The sequence below is a fragment of the Agelaius tricolor genome, unplaced genomic scaffold, assembly GCF_023055355.1.
Source record: "Agelaius tricolor isolate 1412-34295 unplaced genomic scaffold, bAgeTri1.0.p SCAF_50, whole genome shotgun sequence".
Taxonomy (NCBI): domain Eukaryota; kingdom Metazoa; phylum Chordata; class Aves; order Passeriformes; family Icteridae; genus Agelaius; species Agelaius tricolor.
In genome coordinates this window covers 875,584-899,212 of record NW_027269310.1, presented here as the reverse complement: position 1 = coordinate 899,212, position 23,629 = coordinate 875,584, and the positions used below count along the sequence as shown (strand labels likewise).

At 39.7% G+C, this 23,629-nt stretch overlaps 1 pseudogene; it reads right to left on the bottom strand.

Annotated features, from left to right (window-relative positions):
- On the bottom strand, positions 1-22,861 carry LOC139604383 (synaptonemal complex protein 1-like; annotated as a pseudogene).
- Positions 22,862-23,629: the final 768 nt, after the last annotated feature.

The following is a 23,629-nucleotide window of genomic DNA, read 5'->3' as shown; positions in this document are numbered from 1 at the left end:
TAGTTACTGTTTGAGTCCAGAAGTGGGCAGTACAAACTTCCATTTTTCACTTTCAAGTGCTCATGGGGAAAGCACAGCAGATTCTTCCAGATCTCTGCACAATATTTGTTAGCTACATACAATAACAAATCTCATTTACATCGCTGCTCAACAGCTCAACATAAGGAGCCCAAACTACTGGCCTATCCCTAAGACTACACAAAAAGAAGAAAACAAATCTATTTTGCTTCCCACTTCACCTGCATTTGGGATTTTTGATTTTGCATTATATTTTAACATGTACTTGTAGTTTTCTTGTTATGTCTAGGCTCTGAAGTAGGGTTTGTCGCTGTTGTGAAACCAAGATTAATCAAGGATTAATACAGAAATAGATGTTCTAATCTATCCTTGGACTTCTGCTGGTCCCTAGGAAGGCTGGTGGGTGATTTCTGTCTGTGTTCAAATATTTAAAGCAATAACAAATAGTCCCATACTTGATATTTCAGATAAACAATTTAATGGCATCTTAACATTGTTTTCACAATCTTATACTCTGCATCTTTTACTCCTTATGAAGCTGAAATCTTTTTAAATACAAGCAATTCTACTGCAATTTTAGAAGTTTCAAAACCATTTTAACATACTGAAAACAAAACAGTCTAAAAAGACAGGTCTAACAGCCATTAAAATGCAGGAAAAAGCAAGAGGACTTCAGGTAAAAGAGCATACATTGAACAGCAACATTTCTTCCACTATGTATTTATGTGTTAAGAAAAATGGAGTAAATTTAAAAGAACAGAAGTTCTTTAAAACCAGACTTTCTAATGCCAGAAACAGCTTTGAAACAACTTTCTATGCAGTTCTATTTATTTCAAAATTTAAAATTGGCCAATTTTTGTCCCAACATTTTGAAGCACAAGGGAGCAAAGGTGGAAAAGGCTCTGCAGGGGTTGCAGTTATAGATCTATAAAGTTCATATGTGTAAAGGAATGAACACAGTATTGAACACACTGAGTATGACAGAAAAATGCAACAAAGCACTAACTCTGAGAGAAAAACAACCCTGCAAGCAATGCCAGGGCACTGGGTATTTCTGCATTTCAAGCAAAGAACTTTACAACATCTTTAATTTTCCTTTTCCTGTCCATTTTGGAGAGCGCAGCCCAGCCCGCCTCGCGCATTCTCCTCATGGTTTTGAGTTTCAGAGCAGAGCCTGGAGATTTCACACTGGATGGAGCTGGGGTCTAGGAAGGAAAATAAAGCCATCCTTTAGTTTCTGTAAACAATCTGATTAACTGCTTGCTTTAATCTTAGGAAAGGCTAACATACCTTTTTTGGTGCTCTGGAATGTAATTGTGAAGCTTGTGGATAATCTTTGTACAAATTTTTAAACATTTCTTCTTCCGAGACTATGCTCTAATAAATGAAAAAGTTACTTACTCACACTATATTAAAAACTACTTTTTCTTTCCCCCTAAGGATATTAAACTATGAAAAATTAAAAAATTAAGATGTCATTATGAGGCAAAACAGTTCAATAAAAAGCATGTTAATTATGTACATACAATTCCAGAAAGAACCAATCAATTAAAAATATACACATAAATATTGGCTTGAATGTGGAAGCCCAAACTGTTTATTTTCATTCTCAGAGCCAGCAGTGAGCACAAAGAAGTGCTCAGCACAGGATTTGCTCTCTGACTCTTACCAGGAGGTCAGTGTGCTCAGAGCTGTCTGACTGAGTGTCCAGCTGCACAAGCACTTTCTGCTTTTTCCTGCTGCTCTGCTCTGAAGGCAGGTTTGTGCTTCTTCCACTGTGCATCTTATCCATTGGAGGAGTCTTGATAGCATATGTCTGGGAAAGAAAACGTTTCTATTTTTAGATTTTATTTTATGGGGTAAGAATGGAATCTAAAGCCAAACTCAGGAGCCAGTTTACAGTCTGAGTGTCCAAGAATTCACCTGAGAGAAATGGTGGAACTCTTCTCTTTCCATCCAAACAGGAAGCAATGACCCAAACAAAGTGGGGTGGGGTGGAAATAGCATTTTTTATATTATTTTTGTTGCCAAATGAGGAGAATGAAGGGGAAGCTATGGAAGAGCTGAGTTTCATGGCACATTGTATTTCAGTTCTTCATGCTTATCTGCAGAAATTCAGGTTATTCTGAACTGTAGCCACTACATGTGGACCATATCAAACATCAAAGAAAATGGGAACAAACAAAACTGCAGGAAAAGGCTTTCAGAGAAAGATTGATAGCTATATCAAGACTGGTGTTAATTAAAATAGTCTTTTCACTAGAAGTTAAACTGAGAAGCATTGAATGGTCCAGTGCAGTCCTTTTTCAGACAGATAACATCAAAGTGGTGCTGGATTCCATTGCTCCAATATGAAACCCACAAGTGAACTCCTGACAGGGAAGAAGGGTAAGTTCTGCAGTCAGGACTACTTTGACACTTTGACCATTTTTACAGCTAGATCAGCTTTGTTCTCTTCCATAGAGGAAAAGTGCCTTTACAAATGGACACTTTTAAGACTGAGTAAAACAATTCCAGAGACATAAAAAAATCAACAACTGAGCAAGAAAAATTACACAGTGGGAGCCCTTCCAGAAACTGCTGTCTAATATCTCCATGGAATGGTAGGACCCTTTAAAATCCCTTCTTATCCCAGGGGGAAAAAAAAAATCATCTACAGAGAAGTAAGAAATACAGGCAGAAAAATGCAACAAGAAAAATTCACTGTTAGGAGCTACAAAACTTCAGTGTTGGACTGCCCAAGGGGCTTCCTGCACTGAAGGAGATATTTTTTATTTTTATCTTTTTTATTTTAGGAATATAACTTGGAGACTTTCTATTTTTACATGAGTAGATTCACTGTATAGATCTAAACAAGGTTTAGGAGTCCCAGGAACATAAATTTTTATTTTCTATAATTTAAAAAGTTTGAAGTCCAAAGCATTCCAATGTCTTTTGTTGAATGCAAATAAATTATCTTGGCACTTCAATTGATTCTACACATATAAACACTACCAAATTCTAAAAGCAATTAAAAAGTTGAAGTTACCTTGTGTTTCTTTTCACTTTCAGGAATCATACTGTGAGAGTGCTCTTTTACAAGATTCTCCTACAAAAGAGTTATGTGACAGCAAGGAAATATTTCTTTGAATTCAGTTGTTAAAAATCTTCTTGGTGTAATTACAGAGCACAGTCTATAATCACAGACTGTTACAAAGCTCACACAAAAATATGACCAGGTTTAGCACAACCTCAGCATTCAAAAGTCACTGAAAAAACCCCTACAGTTTAGGGAACTTTTTTGCTTTAGCTAGTTAAAATTAACTAAACTAAAGGAGAGTTTTGTTTTGTTGTTAATTTATATATAATCTATAATCACAGAGTGTTATACAGTTCACACAAATATATGACCAGGTTTAGCACAACCCCAGCATTCAAAAGTCCCTGTTTTTCTGTTCAGTTTCATTTCTTATCCAACTCCTCCCACAGCACAAGCCCAGGCCACACCTCTCACCCCCACTGCTCAGTGAATAAAAAACTCCACCTTCTCTTCAATTTCTGCTTTCAGTTGTTCCTTAAGGGAGGCCAGTTCACTTTTTAAACATGACAGCTCATTTTCCTACAAACCATTAAATAAAGGACAGGGTTAACTATGCACAGCCCAGAAAAAAGAAAACAGTCCCAAGTGAGACAGTAATTAACAGGGACACTCATTAGATACACAAGAGAATTCTATTTGCTTTTCAGCCCTATACTTGAAGTTTTGCTTTAGCTTGTTTAAAAATACTGAAGCACTATAAGAAACAGGAACTTGATCAGAAATGTTCAAGGTAAGACCTTAAAACACTTGGGAGAACAGGGCTGAGAGGGCACAATCGAAATATTTACAACAAAAGTTTCCTATTCCAAGTGGGAAGTCAGAGCATGACACACTATCTGCAAGAGCAGACACAAACACACTGCCACTCCAATTCATTTCTAGAAACATTTGGAGTTTTTAGTGCCCAGAATAAGATCTGCTGCAGCAGCTTGGGTGGGACTGCTACTGGCAAAAATTAAAACCACACTGGAAAAGTTCCCAGAGAACTGTCTCTGGTGGGAAAGACCCCAGAGCACAGCAGGAAAAAGAAACTCTCTAAGCAACCTGAAAAAAGATTTTTAGAAGTCACAAACTGACTGAAGATCACATCTTTTGTCTCTCTGTGCTGTCGCTGGGCAAGAGGCAGGGATTGGGAAAAAAGGTGTTTTAAAGGTTTATTTTAATTCTCATTACCCATTTTTAATCCTATTAATAATAAAAATTTTGATGCTATTTAAGTTTGAATCTGCTTTACCCTCAAAGTGTTTTTCTCCTAATCCTTAGCTCAACTTGAATTTTTCTTTCCCCTCCTCTGCTCAACTACAGCAGAGAAAAATGAGTGAATGTTTTTGTTGTGTGTGCCTGGCCCTTAGCCAGCATAAAACCACTCCACAAGGACATCAGCCCCTTCACTGAATTACTGAACATTGGAAAGTACTCCTTACCAGTGCTCTTGCTGATGAGAACTGCTTTTGCTGTTTCATTTTATAGACTTTTAACTCTGCATCTTTTTCTTCAACCATTTTATCATATTCATTCTGGGTTAAAAAAAACCAAACCAACAACAAACTCAAAATATGTGACTAAATGTTACAATTATAGAGTTATCCAGTCTTAAAACATCATTTCTTTCAAACCAGGCTCTTAAGATTCAGAAAGAAAAGATTCATTGATGCTTCTGCAGAAACTGTAAAACAGAAAATGCTCAATTCAAGTATTATTTTGTGGACTGGCAGAGAGTGCTTGATTTCTGTGCAGCAATATGTGCTCAGCACTAAGAGCCAGCTGTGCCATCTTTATTAATGTATCTGCTAAAGATATTGCAAAATAGAGGAACAGAAAGGAAAACTAAAATGTGTCAGGCTAAACTGCTGACAGTCACTAAGGCATCTCAGAGAAAGAGCCAAACTGATACTGAAAAATATTGCACTCAGATGGTATCAAAGGAAGCCTGAATTGAAAAAAATCTAAAAATCCCAGAAGTTTAGATGAATGGAATTTATCTGCCCATAGGAATCTTCTGAAAATCTTCAAATGAATTTGATTTTAGATGATGCAAAGTCCAGCATGTGTTCAGCTTCCTTTTCCCAGATTCAGGCCTGTTTCTGCTTTGGAAAGGTCATGAACGTGGTATCACAAGTTATAAACATGCTGTTAACATGGTATCACACACTGCAAACCACAGCAAGCAGGAAAATCTCTTCCCTTGTGCTTTTCCATCAGTGCCATCATCTCAGTTAGCTTGTGCTGACATCTGGCATCAGTTTCTCTCTGTATCATTGCTGTTTCATCACAAAGCAACCTCATCTTTTCTACCTGTCAGTAATAAATTGCATTTCATTCATCAACATAACCATATATTTCTTTTAAATCCTAATTTCTTCTTTCCCCTGTGGGTGCAAAGTTTGCAGTCCCACTTGGGCTTTATTTGCTTTTCAGATCCCTTTCAAATCCCTCATCTTTTCTGCAGATTGTTAAAATGGGCAGGATCAAAGGTACAGCCATGGCAGGCAAGTTCACTTCAAACCAAAAGGCCATTTCAAGCACTCTGCCCTAACATTTCTTAGCATTGCCATCAAAAAAAAAAGTGTGGGCAGAAAAATACTAATATGGGAGAAGTTATAATCTAATTTAACTATGCTGACTTTATACCAAGGGTGGAATTTCTTTGAACTATATCTTGAAAGCAAGAAGTTTTAATGGAGTTCTTATTTTCAAAGACATATTCAAATACGTCAGCCTAAGCACCTCATGTACTGAAGCTTTGCTCACAGGCATACACAAATTCCATTCATGTCTGAAATGGAAGAGCAAGGACTCTGGCCAATAAAGCTTCATAAAAACATTTTAAATTAAAAAAAATTAAATTGCAGTAAAAATTAACACCTCTCACCTCTTCACGAAGTTTATTTTCATTTCCTTTTCTTGTTTCTATGTCTTTTTGATAGATGTCAACTGCTTCCTTATGTTGCTTGTTCATATTTTCCATCTCTATCTGCAATTTATTCACCTTTTGAGAATGCAGAATTGCTGCTGTTATTTGTTTAGGAATTACTGTGTTAATGATTTTTTCTTACCTCTTGTTTTTGAGCACAAACACACTGTTACTGTTCAGGTATATGATTAAAGTGTTTCCTATTTAAAAGTTCAGCTTTTTTCTTAATAAAGAGTTGAACTTTGGCCTGAAGTGAGTTGGAAAATACTCAAAGAAAGAATGGCAACAGCCCAGTGGGGAAGACTGCCCTAAGCAGTCACCCTAAATGCTGTGAATGCCTCAGAAAAAAACAAATACAGATGGAGATTTGATTCCCTCTCTTGTAAATCTGTATCAGATTTTCACAGCTTTTATGGTACATTTTCCTCCCAGCTGTGCATCTTGATTACAGTTTTTCCTTTTAAGGTTATCATATGAATATCCTCAAAAAAGTCCACTTTTCTTCAAGTGCAGTACCCAAAGCTGGACACAATATTCCCATCAGAGGGATTCCCACTGCAGAGCACATTTAAAGAACAGCCTTAAAAAAGTAATATATATATACATATATGTATATGTCTTTTAAATGCTTTTCTGTTACAATGAGGTTGCTGAACCCTGTTCAGTCCACTATCAACAAAAGAAAAAAAAAAAGGAACAGATTAGAAACATCATTAATTGCAACGTGAATCCATCTCTTAAATGTCCAACAGTCAGTGCCCAATGATTAAAAATGGAAGCATCTTCTAAAAACTGTGAGCTCATTCCTGCAAAGTCTGTATCCCAGATCCCAAAGCAGCTCAGAACGTATTGAACAAGTATTATCATTACTTACAGTGGCACTTAAAAACACTCACCTCATCTTCTACAGGATGTTATTTAAACCTACCTTCCCTTCATAAGTATTGCTTTTCTTGCTTTCTGCAGTAAGTTTCTTTTTCAGCACCTTATTCTGGTGAAATAAAACAAAACAAGCACTGTACCTTAATAACTAAATAGAATTATGTAATGGTTTAACTGCATCAAGAAATTCCAGCTCTCATCAGGCAAATAACTCTCTGTTGTGCAGCTCAGGTTCCAGAACAATTCTTCAAACAAATGAATGTTCAACTAATTTCTGTGATAATTACTGTTTCTTCATGACCTTAAGAAAGGCTCCTCCTGAGCAAGAGCAGGGAATAACAAATGAGGTGCAGAATGGGAATTACAACTAAGATGCTGCTGACAGAAGGTGTGAAGATGTCATGACAAAAAATACAAGTTCTTTATATTTACAGTGAAGTTACTACAGTTTGTGCCAGTGCAGAATTATTTTCTACTAGTGGTAACTGAGATACTTATTACAAGTACAAAAATAACACCATGCACTAAATGAAAAAGAGTAGAAGTTCATTAAAGATATTATTTTTGTAATTGCTCTTTTCAAATTAAGGCACATTTAACAAATCAAGTGATTCCTGAGATGACTCCCTAATTTGCTCAGGGTTAGGATAAGAAAGGAGAATTTTTAAATTACATAGGTGTATCTAAAGATATCACAGCAGACACAAACCTGCTGAAAAGGCAGCCCAAAATATAATGTGTTTATGTATTTGTGAAATGAAAATCTCTACCCACCTCCTGCTGCAACTCTTCAATGCATTTGGTTTTATTTTCCACCTGCTTCTTTAAATTGTTCATCTGAAAGAGAGATTTCAGACATTCATTAGTAAGTTCTACAAATGACTCCCTATGTGAGCAATTCCTGTAAATGTTCTCAAACCTGCACTTGCACCAGTCTGGTTTGTTCCAATGGGACTGCAACACCAGCTGACATGTTAGAATAATCAGAGTTTTAGCCATAAAGTACCATAAAATGTTAATCAATAGCAGTGAACCAGTTCCTTAGTGGTAATGGAATTAAGAAAGAAGAAGAAAAAAAACCCCAATATCTTCACAATTTAAAAATACACTTGCATGAAGTTCCCTACATCCATGAAAAAATGAATTTCCCAATTATTTTCTAGAATCTTCAATGGTTTTTCCTTTCTTGAAATTTCATTTTCAGAACTCTTAACCTGAAATGACAATTGTAAATCTTTGACTGTTACAATGAAATTTTGAAATTTGCTAAAAACCCCAGGTGGCTTTGAACCAACAGAAAGAAAAGTAAAAATGTTTGAATCTATTTAAGCTAAAACTCACACTACATATAAAAAGCTAATCCAGAGCCCATCCATCACTGTGTGGGTATATGAAAAATCAGAAAAGCAGGTTCTCTGTTTGCCTGAAAAGAACCAAATCTTTAATATGAAACTTGCAGCAAAGAGTGAAGATCCCCGTGACTGTGCTTGTCTTTTGAAATACCAGGGCTCAGCATGGGCACACACAATGGCACAGCTGGCAGCAGCTGAGAGAGAAGAAACCTCTGGCAGAGATCACATCCCCCAGGCAGAGCTTTGCAGAAAAATCCCAACACAGATTTTACATTTAATGCTCTCCTACAGGTTCTGTAAGATATTTTCATGACACATGACATACATTTTCTTCTCTTTCATCCAGGGTACTTCTCATCTCTTCACCTGTCTTTGCCATTTTCTCCTTCCAAGACTCCAGTTCATTTCTAAGTGCCAAATTAACAAGCATTAGTAAATATTTCCTTCTTGCCTTTAACTTATTTTCAGTACTTCTAAGAAACCCTTCTTTTATTTTCTAAAAAGAGCTGCTAATGCTGATGGGAACTTCATAAGCTGCTCAATGAAAATGTTCTTAAAATGCAGCAGCATGCCCAGTAAGTCAATGTGTGAACTGTCCATACTTTTTTGAAGTAGGAAAAGATGTTCCAGCTAAGCCAAGGAAAATACATCCTCACCTGGACTATTGCAATGCAGCTGTGAAACATGGGAGCTGCCTGTCGATTGAACTGGTGATACAGAGAGTAACTCTTACCCAGTTTTGCCTTGTCACATTTAATCCATAACCTTCACCTTCCATTTTCATTGCCTTCTCACCTGAGGTGTCTAATGCACAACAAGACAGCTCCTACTATGTAATACAAAATGATGGCAAACACTGTTCCTGCAGCAATTGGTATTTCTAATCTGAGAAAATTTCTACTTGGCCAACAGCAATTCTGAATAGTTTCTGTTTAGCTATATAAGCTAGAAAAAACATTAATCAAAAAAATCCCAGAAAGCAGCATTTGAACACAACTAACTATTTGAGTCTACTTCCTTTCACAATATCAGTTATTAATATTTGTTTTTACTTGCCTTAGCTGGCTATTTGCCTCTTCTAGATTTTCAACTAACTGCTTTGTATTTTCTTCTTTTTTCTTACTATCCTAAATAAAGACCCATGTGTCAGCAAAGAAATAAAATTCAAAGTGACTTCTTAAAAAATTCAAAGACATCCAAAGCACACTGACCTGCCTTGCTCACAAGTGTAAATACACTTCCTTTCCAACTCAAACACAAAAAACAGCTCAGGTACTCTACAGACCCAAGTCATGTTGCAGCTCATCATCTAATTTGTAAAACTGAGTCATTTGTCAAATTGAGTATTGTCCTTTCATGAAACCTGGAAGTTTACAACTTGCCTCTTGTTGTTCTTGCAGTTTCTTGACTTCTGCAGCCACAGCATTTTTCTCTTGTGCTGTTTGTTCTTTCTCTAGTGAAAGCTTACTGAGATACACTGTTAGTTGTTCATTCCTTAACCTAATTTCAAACAAATGGCCAAGAGGAATAAGAAGATGCCTTTTGAAATCTCCTTTTAAATTAAACATACCCATTTATCAAGTCTTATTCCATGCTGAAAGAAGTCCAGGCCTTTATCTACAAATATGAGCTTTGCAGCAGAGTCAGAGAGATGTAAAAAGGTGACAGAAGAAGGAAAGAAAATCAGAGTCAACTTTTATATAAATCTAATGGTTAATGAAGATGATGTAGTTCAAAGCAAGATTAACCATGAATTCAGAAACTTTCTCTTCTTGTTAAATAAGTCAAAGAGATATGGAACAACTACATATGCCATAGAATACATACAAATAGAGAAAGTGGAATTTAGAAATGTAAGTCTAGAATTAATGGCATATATGTGGTTCAAAACTTTCATTAGAAAACAATCCTAGTTCATTTCACTGTGGATTAAAGCAGCTCCACCAAAACTAATTAAATATTATATTTTCAAAATGGTCATACGCCTCTTGTTCAAGATCTGTTTTCAGAGTCACAAGCTGCTTTAAATAATCTTGTTCCTTCTCAGCTGTACTTGTCAGCTGTGCTTTCAAATCCTGGAATTCTTTCTGCAAAATGAAAAGGAAGAGTTTTGAGTATCCATGTGCAAACTCCAACTGCTGGAGCTTATCAGACATGAACTAAGAGCACAAGGCTTTCAGAAGAACCCAACAACATCCATGGCATGGATTATCCAGGTTGGATCTTTCCAATCTCTGCTGGGATCTGGAAGTGCTGTGAGACAGTGAACTGTGACACCAGTGCTGTTCATGTCTGTCCCCTGCTGTGAGTTTAATTACCTGGGCTGCAAAATTAGGGTGGGACACTGCTCTGGGTGCTGTTTCTTATGCATAAACTTGTGTACAAGTCATGATGTGTAACTTCACTATTTCTAAAAACATGTTACTATTGCCCTACTTCAGACCTCTCTCATCTGGAGAGCATTTTCATTGCTCTCTCCACGTTTTTCTCTCTCTGCATATTTTCTACAGTAGCCTCAAGACTCTTCTTCAGTAAAAGTCCTCCAATTTGCCCATTTTAGAAAATGAGTGAAACTCAGTTCAGAACACTCAATGCACAGATTAGAACAACAAGCAAACACAGTGAAATGCACACCTGATTTCCCACTATCTTAACTTGAGTTGATATGGATTCTTGTTAGGCTTGTAAATCTAAAATCATAATGAAAAGAAACCTCTGTTAAGAGTGTATTTCATATAGCTGAGACTCCTGTGACAGAAAATGGGCCTGTGTCACAGTACAGCAGGGTTCACAGAGGCCAGAGCTAATTACCTGCCTGTAAGGAAGAACAAATGGGAAAACTTTATATCCAGAGGGAGTGGCATTTGAATGGGCATGAACAAAGAAGGAAATAACCAAAAACCTTGAGAAGGAAAACCAAAAACATGGGAGACAAGAAAAACCAAAAGCACAGGAGACAAGAAAAACAGTGGCAATAAAAAAGTTCTCCAAAGAAAACACTGAAATTGTGTGTGAGAAAGTTTAGTAGAAATGTTAAGGTAGACTGGATGGTGTTTATTTATGACATTTAAGATACTTACAAAGCAAGAGGAATTTCATATGAAGAGCAAATGCCATGAGATTAATAAAATGAATATTTACCAGAGTTTCTGACAGCTCTCCAAGTTGCACTTCTTTATCACATTTTACTTTAGTCATCTCTTCTACAGCACATGGAATGTAAAATTAATGGAACAGAAATGATTTTTCATATTTAGCAGGCAGTATAAAACATTTACCCTTTTGCAATACCCAGTTCTCAAAACTTGTTGGATTAAGTTAAGAAGCTGAAAAGCTAATTTATGACTTAATCTAAATGTAGACTTGAAAAAATGATTCAGACATTAGCAAATCTCTATCTGAAGAGAAACTAAATATTTATCTTAAATAAAGTTTAGAGCCTTTCTATGTTTTCCACAATTATAGCTTCAAATAAACCATGGACTGTTAGACTAGAGTATTCTGCAAGTATTGATGCACCTGCATTGTTCCAGAAAAAAATCTGAACTGCTGAAGGTACCACATGGATCTGCTGAGAAAGGAAACCAGTTGTTACTGACTTCCAAATGGTTTCTATGTGCACATTGACAGTGCTGGTATTTTTTGCAAGTTCTCAGCAGCAAGGCAGAGCTCTCACTCTGGGGACTAAGGAGCACATCCCTAGAAAGCACAGGATATCACATTTATGATATTTAAAGACAACCCCTGCCAGCATCATTCCACTTCCAGCACGGGGAGGGTCCCAGAAACCTCAATGGGAGGGTTTTATCTCTGCTACAGAAGTCACTCCTGGCACCTGCAGTGCTGCTGCTCTTAGCTGGAAACCAAAATTACCTCCAGAAGAATTCATGCAGGAATGGTCTCACTATTGGAGCTCTGCACAGCACTGCCCTTTGGCTGCTGCCAGTACCAATGACCCCCAAAGAAAAGGGATCAGCTGAGTCAAAATAAATTCAGGCATTCCTGATAGGTACAGGTACTGTAAAATCATTTCTCCACCTACTAGAGACAGTCCATTTCCAGACAACAGCAGAAAGCATTTTTATTACTGCCTGGCTCATTTTCTGCCTTTCTACAAGCCTTACCCAGTTCAGCAGATTTCTTTTGGAGCTCCAAGGTAAGCAGCTTTGAATCATCTTCATATTTCTTTAATCTAAGAAAATGGTAAATTAAAAACCCCAAATGTAGGGTACAAAGCACTCACTGCATTTGAAACTTCAATGACAATAAGACAAAGTCTTAGCACAAGCACTTTAAGAACATTTACCTTTCAACAGGCAGATGATGAATCTGCCTGCAACACATATCAAATTACACTTTTACAACCTCAGAACAGTAGACATAAAAGTAAACAAATATATACCTACAGAAATCTCTATTTCTTAAAGACAGACTTATGAAAGTTGGAGGGGGCAAAAATTTACTTTTTATAGACCAGTATCAACTATCACCAACAAAAAAATTTACATTCAATTCTCTGCATTTAGACCACTGTGTGGAAAAAACCTCCAAATTTCAGCTTCATTTCCAATGGTTCTTGATTTTGTCATAGACTGCAATCTGTAAGATCACTCTTGGAATTGAAACTCATTAATTTACCTATTTTGCTCTTCTTGCAGCAAGCTTTTCAAATTGGCAACAGAAGTCTCCAACTCCTCTGTCAGGGCTGCAAGCAAAGCCTTCATTGTTTTACATTCTTCCTCCTGCTCTTCCTTTTCTCCAGTAACCTGAATTAATGTTTTCACTCTAGTCTGGAGCTCAGTTTCCAAGTTCTTTTGAGTAACCTTCAAGACATGATATCATTTCTAGACATGTTTTGCAACAAACAGCTACAGCTGTTTCATGTCTAAAGTATCCATAATTATTTATGCAAATACTCCTCTAGTCTATTTCTACTGTAAAACTACAAGCAAGGGGTACCTCTGCCTTTTGCAATGACATTTTAGCCTCTTCCAGCTCTGCCCTCAAATGTTCTTTACTGACCTGGGATTCCTTTAACATTTCTTCATGATGTACTAAACAAAAAAAGATGTTAATATTTTTAAAAATAGGATATTTACTAAAAAGTACTGCTAAAAATGGAAAATTACATACATTTAAAGAATTTAACAAAGACCAATGGTACTGACATCATATACTATAAAATAATAGATAAAATTTGAATATAGATGGCTTAAAAATATTGAAAATCAAGTTCTGAAAAGTAAGTTTCCTCAGTGACATCTGCCTGACTGTAAATTTGCAAAACTGAAGCAACATATTTTCCCCTTGCAATCTTCCAAAGCTCTCAGTGCTTGACTCACCCTAAAAACGACCCTGCCAGTCCTGCTCCCACAGGAGCAGCTCCTGTTCCAAACAAAAATAAGGCCTTCAAGGCCCCAAAATTCTGCTGCCAACCAGCAACAGAATAAAGCTATCATGACCCTGTTTCCTATGCTTCTATAAACAATTACATATCATAAATAAACAATCATAAACAATTACATTTAAATTCTATAAACAATTACATTTAAACACAGCAGGCAGAACTCTTACATTTTGCTTCCATTAAGTCAGCAATCTTATTTTGTGACGTCTGCAGCTGAGCCTTGATGTCTTTTATGACAACATCTTTTTCATCTCTCTCTATGGTGAGAGCTGAAATCTAGAAAAATGCAAGAAATATCATCATGAAGTCTGGAAAAGGGACAGATGTTAATTTTCATTTGTACCCCAGGTATGATAAGCAGACATTTTGCTGTCATTCAAGTTAGATTAGATAGATAGATAGAGAGATAGATAGATAGACAGACAGACAGAAAATATTTGGCTAGATATAATCTTAGCCAAATATTGATCAAGTCACATTACTCTAAAGAAAAAAGTTCTCCAATTCTAAATCAAACCATAAATTCCAGTAGACTAAAGGTACTGAAAGATCACTAAACTTAGCAGAATTTGACTTAAATGCAGCTTCAGGTGTTATTTTGTCTTTTTTACTAATACCCAGAAACACTCCTTGGCTCTTGCATTGCCCCTTTAGTCACAAACAAAGCTCTACATATGAGATGGTAAAATGAGCAAACCTGCTTTTCCTTTTGACTGACTTCCAGTTTGCATTCTTTTTGAAACTTGTCCACTTTTTCTGCTTCTTCTTTTACTTTTGAGATACAGTAACATCCACAGTTAACATTCTAGCTGAAATGTACTCCAAGTTCAATACAACTTCCACTTTAAGATTGCTTGGAATTGTACAGCTGTACCTTTTGTTTCCCAAGAGTAATTGTTGAGGCAATGTTTGGTTTTATAATCAAAATACAAACAGAAAAGAGCATGTGAAAATGAAACAGGAACACACAAGGCTATACATACAGAGAGAGAGAGCATTTAGCTAAAGTTTCTGTAGCTATACACTAGTGCATTATCATTTAAATAAACCAACTATGTGAAATAGGTATTGATCTCTAGACTGTACTTCACAGACAAAACTTCAATGTTGAGTGACAGTTTGAAAAATAAAGTTCCCAATTTGGCCCAGTGGAACAGTAACAGAAGGGGCCAGGCAGTGAACAAAGGCTGCATGAATAAAAGAAGGGTCCCAGTGTCTCAGGGTGACCTGCTCACCATTCCAGCCCTTCACATCTGTCTGCCCTGGCCCTGCATGTGGAACACAAGCTATGAAGTACAAAATTGAGCCAGCTGCATAAACACAATAAACTGAATTCTCACATTTGAAACTCATTTCCGATCTGTTGTTCTCTGCTTGCACACGAAGCTCTTCAAATGCCGCTGTCATTCTCTAAAAAAACAAAATTTAATATCTGAAGTTCAATCCTGGAAACCCTGGAACTTCTCCAGGGGCTGCTGCCCACCTCAGCCATTCTGAGGAACCAGCAGGTGGGTGAAACAGAGCCCAGAAAGAAGCCAGAAGTTGTGGCAGTGACCCAGCACTAAGCACCCATCCCACAGATCACAGGGATCCACATCCCACACACTGCTGCACTTTCTCCATTGAATGTGTTTTATGGAACACAAAAATCATTCTTGAAAAGGGATTGAAAACCCAACTTCCTGCATCACACATGACATGATACCCACACATGATGGATACAAACAGTATCCCAACATAAACATGGAACTCAGCTCAGCTCACATAACTCACATTCCTTTCATCAAGCCTGGTCACTTACTTCTATGTTGCTATGAAGTTCCTCATACAATTGTATTGTTTCTGCCTTTTCCTGTTCATCTATCAAAGCAAGAACATATGAGAAAGTTTTTCTTTTGAACAAGAATGCCAGCTGTCCAAGTCATTATACTTAATCAGCAAAATGAATTAAAAAAGGAATTACCAGCTCCATTCTTATTTAATAAGTCCTTATGAAACATGGTGCCAAAAGTTACAGAATTTAGGGAAAATGTGCATTTCATTGAAACATTAAGCAAGCTCAGCTTTTAAATTTCCTTCCTAAGATACTTTTTTCTGTGAAAAGTGTAATTCTGGATCAGTTGATGTGACCATATTAATTATTATAGCATTAATGCTGTTGAATAATAATGTATCAACACTGTCAGTATTTCTAAACTGTAATCTAGGGTTTAGCACTGAATTTCTTCCTATCAGCAGATACCTATAACCACAGAGCTGTCATTAGAAAATTGCAACACTCCATGTCCATATTTTCCTTCTTTCACTTTTGTAATTGATACTATTTTTAACCTAAGAAAACAATTAAAAAGAGAACAGTAAAAGAAACAGCTATCAAAAAAGGACAGTCCATCTATATACAAGTGTTTGTAGAATTAAGGCTAAAAAGAAATCAACACTTCTTAAGTATCCAGGATCAAGTTAGTAAAATTCTAATGATTAGAATAACAATTCTAAATTGCATATAAAATAGAACTTCCAATCAAGAACATCTTTTAAAACCTCAAGAATTTAAACTTCATTAAGTTATCCAACTGTCTTGGCTTGTTCAGTGGCATGAGAAGAATTCCAGTTACTCGTTGTACCTTGGGGTTAAGACCTTTTCTCCCCATAAATGTGTGATGGCTGAAAACAGGAAATGTCAGCTCTGGAAATTTGTTAGAGAGTGCTGGGAATTTAGAGTAGATTCTACTGCCTAAAAACAGGCATGAAGGGTCACTTCTTCTGTCTTAATATATTCCCAGTGTGTGGATGGCCCTGCAAACCTTCAATGGGCTGAGCAGCCTTGAGGAGCCCTGCCCTGCTCTGGAGCGGCTGCCAGGGCCAGTCAGGGCTGTGGGCACTGCCTCAACCCTGGGTCACTGTTTGGGCACCCAAAGAGCTCCCAGGCTGGCACCTTTCAGCAAACAATTTCACTGGCTTCAAAAGCCCTCTGCATTCAGCATTACAAACCAAAAGTCTGTTAGACCTGGGGCTTCACTTCCAATTTTGTGAGCCACTTAAAATTCACTTTTCACTCTGAGAGCCACATCCAGTCGATCCCAACTGGAGAACTTCTCTGAACAGCACGAGAAATTTCTTCTTCTTTCTTCTGTTTGTGAATTTAGAGCAAGCTAGAAGTACATTTACTCTGATCAATAAAAGCTAAAAAAGCATTTACGTTTGCTGGTCTTCTCTGTGAAGCGAGTGCAGGTTTCCTTGAGCAGGTTACACAGATGCCTCGAAGCAGCAGCTCTAAAGGAGGGAAAAAATATCCTGTTTGCACAGGAGTGCACAGTACTTTGTGTGCCTAAGGAGTAACAATGGAAATGACCTTCAAAATTTAACAGCTACATAAAACTGCCCACATGGAAACTGATTCTTTCCACCACAAGAATATATACTTGGTTCTATTACTTACTCTTTCAAGAGATCTTTATTTTCACATATCTCATCTTCCAGTTTCAAATGGAGTTTTTCATTTTCAAACTAATTTCATAGGGAACAAATGCAAAAAGACACTGTTATTGAAAAATAGATTAGAAATGCACTTTGACTTCTCAAATCCCTCATGAAAATGTAATTTGGGGCATCAGTAGACAGAAGTCTGTTTTATCTGGTATTACATGCTGAGTCATCTTTTGCATGAAAGATGCAATAATTAATGAACAATAATTTAGCAGCAAATGAGACACAGGTATATTCTTCAGACAAACACATGGGACAGGTGCCTGCAACTTCTCAAAATAATCATTTTCTCAAGGCACAAACCAAACTGCAACAGTCTTTAAGATTTAATTGTATCAATAATAGTGTCATACTGAATCAGGAAGCGCTTACCTTTGTTTATTGAATGTACACTATACAATACTGGCCTGCAGTTCTTGAATGGCTTTATTCTGTGCTTCAATAGTCTTTTTATTTTCCTGGAGCTTTCTTTCTTTCTGGTTTAATTCAGTTTCCACAGTCAGTTTCTACTGCTTGATCTTCTCAGCCTCTTTGTAGAGTTTTGAGAACAATTCATTCATTGTTTCTGTATTCTATTGAAACAGGTTCCACAATTTAATCTCAAATACTATCTAATTAATAGTACATAATATCTAATGAATACTGTTGGAGATAATGTATTTATCTCTTAGAAACATCACAAGAGTAATATTTTTCTACAGATGGTGATAGAAGTTGATATATGATCAGGAGCCCAAGTTTATGCACAGGATGCACAAATCTTTGTGCATCCTCTATGTATGTATCAAAAGGCTTTACAGAGCACACAGGAGAAACAAATACAATGAAATATCCCAAACCCCCTTCAGACATCACCAAATAGATGGGCTTAAAGACATGGATAACTGCAGTCCACCAAAATCAATAAAAGTTTTGCCAGAATTATCAGTGAAGCCAAAATTCCTTCTAGCAGGTTCTTCACACCATTTCTGTCCTCTCCTTCTGACAGACACTGCTGAGTTAAGTAAAAGCAGCTTCAGAGACTCTGCCCAAGAGTACCTGTGATCTTGCCATGAACACACACAGAATCACAGAGTCACAGAATAATGAGGTTGGAAGAGACCTCTCAGATCATCGAGTCCAACCTCTGCCCCAACACCTGGGCTATAGCACCAAGTGCCATGTCCAGTCTTTTTATAAACACATCCAGAGATGGTGATTCTACCACCTCCCTGGGAAGAGCATTCCAGTGCTTCATTATTCTTTTGGTGAAAAATTTCCTCCAAATATCCAACCTATCCCTCCCCTGCTGTAGCCTGAGACTGTGTCCTCTGGTTCTGTCAGTGCTGCCCGGTGGAAGAGACCGACCCCACCTGGCTACAACCTCCCTTCAGGCAGTTGGAGAGAGCAATAAGGTCACCCCTAAGCCTCCTCTTCTCCAGGCTAAACAAGCCCAGCTCCTTCCAACGTTCCTCACAGGGCTTGTGCTCCAAACCCCTCAGCAGCCTTGTTGCCCTCCTCTGGATGTGCTCAAGCACCTCAACATCCTTCCTAAACTGAGGGCCCAGAACTGGACCCAGCACTCAAGGTGCAGCCTCACCAGTGCCCAGCACAGGGGCAGAATGACCTCCCTGCTCCTGCTGCCCACACCATTCCTGATGCAGGCCAGGAGCCATTGGCCTTCTTGGCCACCAGGGCACATTGCTGGCTCATATTCAACCGGCTGTCAGCAGCACCCCCAGGGCCCTTTCTGCCTCAACACTGTCCAGCCACCCTGTCCCCAGCTTGGAACGTTGTGGGGGATTTCTGTGGCCAAAATGTGGAACTCAGCACTTGGACTTATTGAACTTCATGCTGCTGCACTCTGCCCATCCATCCAACTGATCTAAGTCTCTCTGCAGAGCCTGCCTTCCTTCCTTCCTTCCTTCCTTCCTTCCTTCCTTCCTTCCTTCCTTCCTTCCTTCCTTCCAACAGATCATCACAAGCTCCCAGCTTAGTGCCCTCTGCAAATTTACTAATGAAGGACTCGATGCCCTCATCCCCATCGTCTATAAAAACATTGAACAGAACTGGTCCCAGTACAGAGCCCTGAGGGACAGCACTGGTGCCTGGCTGCCAGCTGCATGCAGCACCATTCACCATCACTCTCTGGCCCGGCCATGCAGCCAGTTCTGAGCCCAGCACAGAGTGCTCCTGTCCAAGCCATGGGCTGCAGCTTCTCCAGGAGTGTGCTGGGGGAGACAGTGCCAAAGGCCCTGCTGGAGTCCAGATACACAACATCCACAGCCTTTCCTGCATGCACCAGGCGGTCACCTGGTCACAGAAGGAGACCAGGTTGGTCAGACATGCCCTACCCTTCGTAGAGCCACGCTGGCTGGGCCTGATAGCCTGGCCATCCTGTGAGTGCTGTGGGATAGCACTCAGTATGAACTGCTCCATTATCTCACCTGGCACTGAGGCCAGGCTAACTGGCCTGTGATTACCAGCATCCTCCTTCCTACCTTTTGTGTAAATGGGTGTCACACTGGCCAGTGTCCAATCATCTGGAACCTCAGCAGTGAGCCACAACTCTTGATAAATGATGGAGAGAGGCTTGGCAAGCTCATCTGCCAGCTCCCTCCTCACCCTGGCATGGATCCCATCTGGACCCAGGGATTTACAAATACCCAAGTGTCCCAGCAGTTCTCTGCTCACACACGCAGCAGGAAGGAAAACCACCACCCTTGTGCCCTTAGAACACCTTGAAAGTGTCCTACAAGCAGTGCTGGGCCAGTGGTTGAGGCAGGGAGAGCAACACATGAGCCCAAAGGGCCCTTTGGTTCACTTACAACACCCCCAAACACCATCCTTGTTTTGGCTGCATCACAGTTTTGTTCCAGTCCTGATGGTGCTTTAATAGCTTAGGATTAAAAAAGTCTAAAAAGTTGTCGGGGATATGAAAATCAGCAGGGAGAGTGCAAGAAATGTGTTTTATTTTGTGGTAGCAAAGAGTGTTTTGTAGCTGCAAAGTACAGAAGCTATTGCAAAAAAAATGAGCTGGACTGAGTTGTGCTAAAGCAGAGATCTGCTGGTAAAGACACTGTCAAAAGAATCCAGTGCTTGAGGAAACCACTGAATTCATTGTTTTACAGATTAAACAAAGCCAGACAAGGCAATGGGGATAATCTACTTCAGTTTTCCAAAGAATACTCTGACTTCAACCCTTCTGCCCCTCAACAGAATATTCAGAACCAGTTCCACAAGGGTACTTAAGTGTTTAAATCTTACTCTAATTAAAGCTCATGGACTTCACAGGCACTTCAAACAAAGAAAGAACAACAGCAATATTGCAATCACCTTAATTTTTAAAGATTTGTTTCCAGGCATGTTCACTAAATCACAAATATCTCCTCTAAGTGATTCAGCTTTAAACAGGAGACAGAAAACATTATTCCCTTTTAACTACTTCCTTTAGCCCTGAAATATCTACTGAATTATGCTTTAGGCACTGTTTGGGAACAAATTCAAAAGACCCCAAGGAATTAGATGTGCAGAGTTGATACTTAGCTGACCTCTTCATCTACTTCAGAGCAAAGTTTCACTTGCTGTGAAATTGTATCTGAAACATGAAGAGATTTTGATCAATGTCTTTCTAATAAAAGTAACAGTGAAACTGTATTTAACAGTTACAGATATGAAACTGTGAGACTACTCATGAAAATTAAACCTTGACAAGATATAAAAATCTAAAGAAGGTGCATGGCAAATATTCCAATCGTACCTGAATCAGTGATTTCGCCACGGTTCGACACATCAAATGGCAGCTTAAAGTCATCATCTGAGCACCTGTTCAAACCCTGCACAAATTTAAACATTAGTTCCTTATGGGTACATTTGTAAAGAAGAATTATAAAATCCATAAAAAATCCCTCCAGATGATGTGAAAATAGAATTGGTCATTAATAAAACAGCTGCCTACAAATTTCAAAGCCCAAGGTATTGGTAATGGCTTTGGAACTCACTTCTTCCTGCCCAGTGGTTGATCAAACTGTTGGTGTCCTGCAGTTTGATTTATAGACTGTGGCCAAAGGGGAGCTTTCAATGCAGGGAACTCAGCAGCTCCTGCCTGGCTGGGCCCTGGTGCATGGCAAAGGACTCAAGGAGACAAATTACTTTTTTGAAGACCAGCAGTTGACATTTCTTTCTTGCTTTGCTTCCAAGGGCACTTCTAGACCATATTTGATTATGTTTCAGCATGAAAATACCCTTTTACAAGGTTTTTAAGTCACAGAGGTTCATCCTGTAAACAGCTAACTCATCTGCTGTCAGAATGTCCCATTTGAATCTCAACATATTTCATAAGGAGCTTCAACATGAAAAAATAACTTGTTGAATTCCCATAACTCAGTGTGGGGACAGAACATTTTCCCTGCACACCTGATCTGGTGAGACCAAGACACCAACACCAGTGTGAGCATCTCAGTAGGGCCTGTGGGAATCCATCAAATCAGAGGGGTTTGGGAAAGCTGCAAAAGGCAGCCTCAGAGACAGCAGAACTGTGATTAGAGCCAAGCAGTAGCCATGAGATAGGTCAGCAGAAAAATTATTTAAAAAGTAGAAAAGGGCAAATAGAACAATGGTCTGTGTATTAACGCTTGTCTAGAATAACTCCCTAAGTTACAGAAAAGTTTATCTAGCGAGATATTAGGAAGTTCTAAGCTTAATAATGGAGCTCTGTGCATTGTGTTTTAAGGCTTACAAGCAGCAGGTATTGTATTCAAAAAAGGCAAGCATTGTTTGAACCAAAGGTACCTGTGCTTACAGTGGTTGGATAGAACTACTGTCAATATGCTTTTGCTTTGTGTGATTGGTCAAAAAACTTTGAAAGTAAGTTGTAACATTAAGTTCTTTGTCTGCTGCCTGGGATGTGAGCTGCTGGCATCTTCCCATTGTCATCACCATGTAATGAGACTGATGCTGGAAAAGAAAACAGCTCAAGGCAGTTCCTCAGCAGTCCCGTCCCGTTTGTGATTTGTACACAGAGCCCGGCCGGCGATAGAGCCCTGCTCGCTCTCTGGGCTCAATTACCCACATCAAACGCGGACTTACAGCACAGAGCAGATGCTCGAGAAGATGATTCCCTTCAGTTTTGATAGAAAACAACAACAGAAGTCTTTGAAATTCAAACCGAAGATGTCTGTGCATATACCAGAAATGAGTAGGCAGGAGCCGTCCCGGCCCATGCAGGGGCAGGTGTGTGTGTGCTCCAGGCCGGGGCTGTGCCGGGGCAAGGGGCAGGTGTGTGTGTGCTCCAGCCCGGGGCTCTGCCGGGCACTCCCCGGGCCCAGCACTGTCCCCGTGTCCCCGGGGAAGGGCCCCAGCGCTTTCCCCACGTCCCCTCCTCAGCCGCGGCCTCCAGAGCAGCACAGCCCGAGGGGGCGGCCGGGGAGGGGGGCTTTGGGGCCGCCCTCAGCGGCCCCGCGGCCGAGCGCTCACCTGGGATCTGCCCGCAGACACCTGCCCAGCGCTCAGGCGCGGCGGCATGAACAATTTAAAGCGGTTTTCCTTCTCCATGGCTCCGATAAAAGGGCGGGCGGAGCGGCCCCAGCTCCCGGCGGCCGCTGAGGGCGGGCGCGAAGGGCGGGAAGCGGCAGCGGCCCCTCAGCGCGGGGGCGGGGGCGCCGCCTAGCGGAGCTCGCGGGGCACGGCCCGGGCACGGCCCGGCCGGACAGAGCGGCGGCCGCGGGGCCATCGGCGGGGCCATCGGCGGGGCCATCGGCGGGGCCATCGGCGGGGCCATCGGCACCATCGGGGCCATCGGCGGGGCTTGCTCGTCGCCCGTGGACGCCAGAGAGGTCTCGGGGCAGCCCGGGGGCCCGGGCGGGTTGGCGATGTCGCCGTGGTCGCCGGCCGGGGGCAGCACAGCGGGACTTTGGCCGTCGCGGGGAAGGCGGGAGAGGTCTGAGGGGAAGGGGAGGTCCCGTCTGTACAAGGAATAAATGGGGGAGCCCAGTCCTCCTGTGTGAAAAATGTGTATTTTATGATTGGCTTTTCGCAAATATTCAAATGAATATTATATGTGTTTATGTCAGAAAGTTATGCTGTATTAATTTTCTTAAGTAGTGTGTTAAATCTAGTTTTAGGGTATAACATAATGTTAAAATAAAAACTATGCTATGTGAGATACTTTTTTTTTAAAGAAAGGACTTGCAGCGAGATAGCAGCCACAGAACACCTAAATCTTTCAGAGAAAGAGAATTTATTGCTTTCCTATCAGAGGAAACGAACTTCTTCCTGCCTGACCAGCCCTGAAGACGCTGTCAGGATTCAGAGGAAGAAGTTGACACTGAACAGACTCCTTGGTTTGAATGAAATTTATGCATCATGTATGAGGTGTATGAATATGCAACAGGTTATTGTTTTTAAGGGTGAATCCTCTCTTAAAGTGTGTCTTTTTTCAGGCTTATTTTGCCCAGAAAAAGGTACCAGATGTCCGTAACTTTTTCTTGGTATTGCCTCATATTGTCCTAATC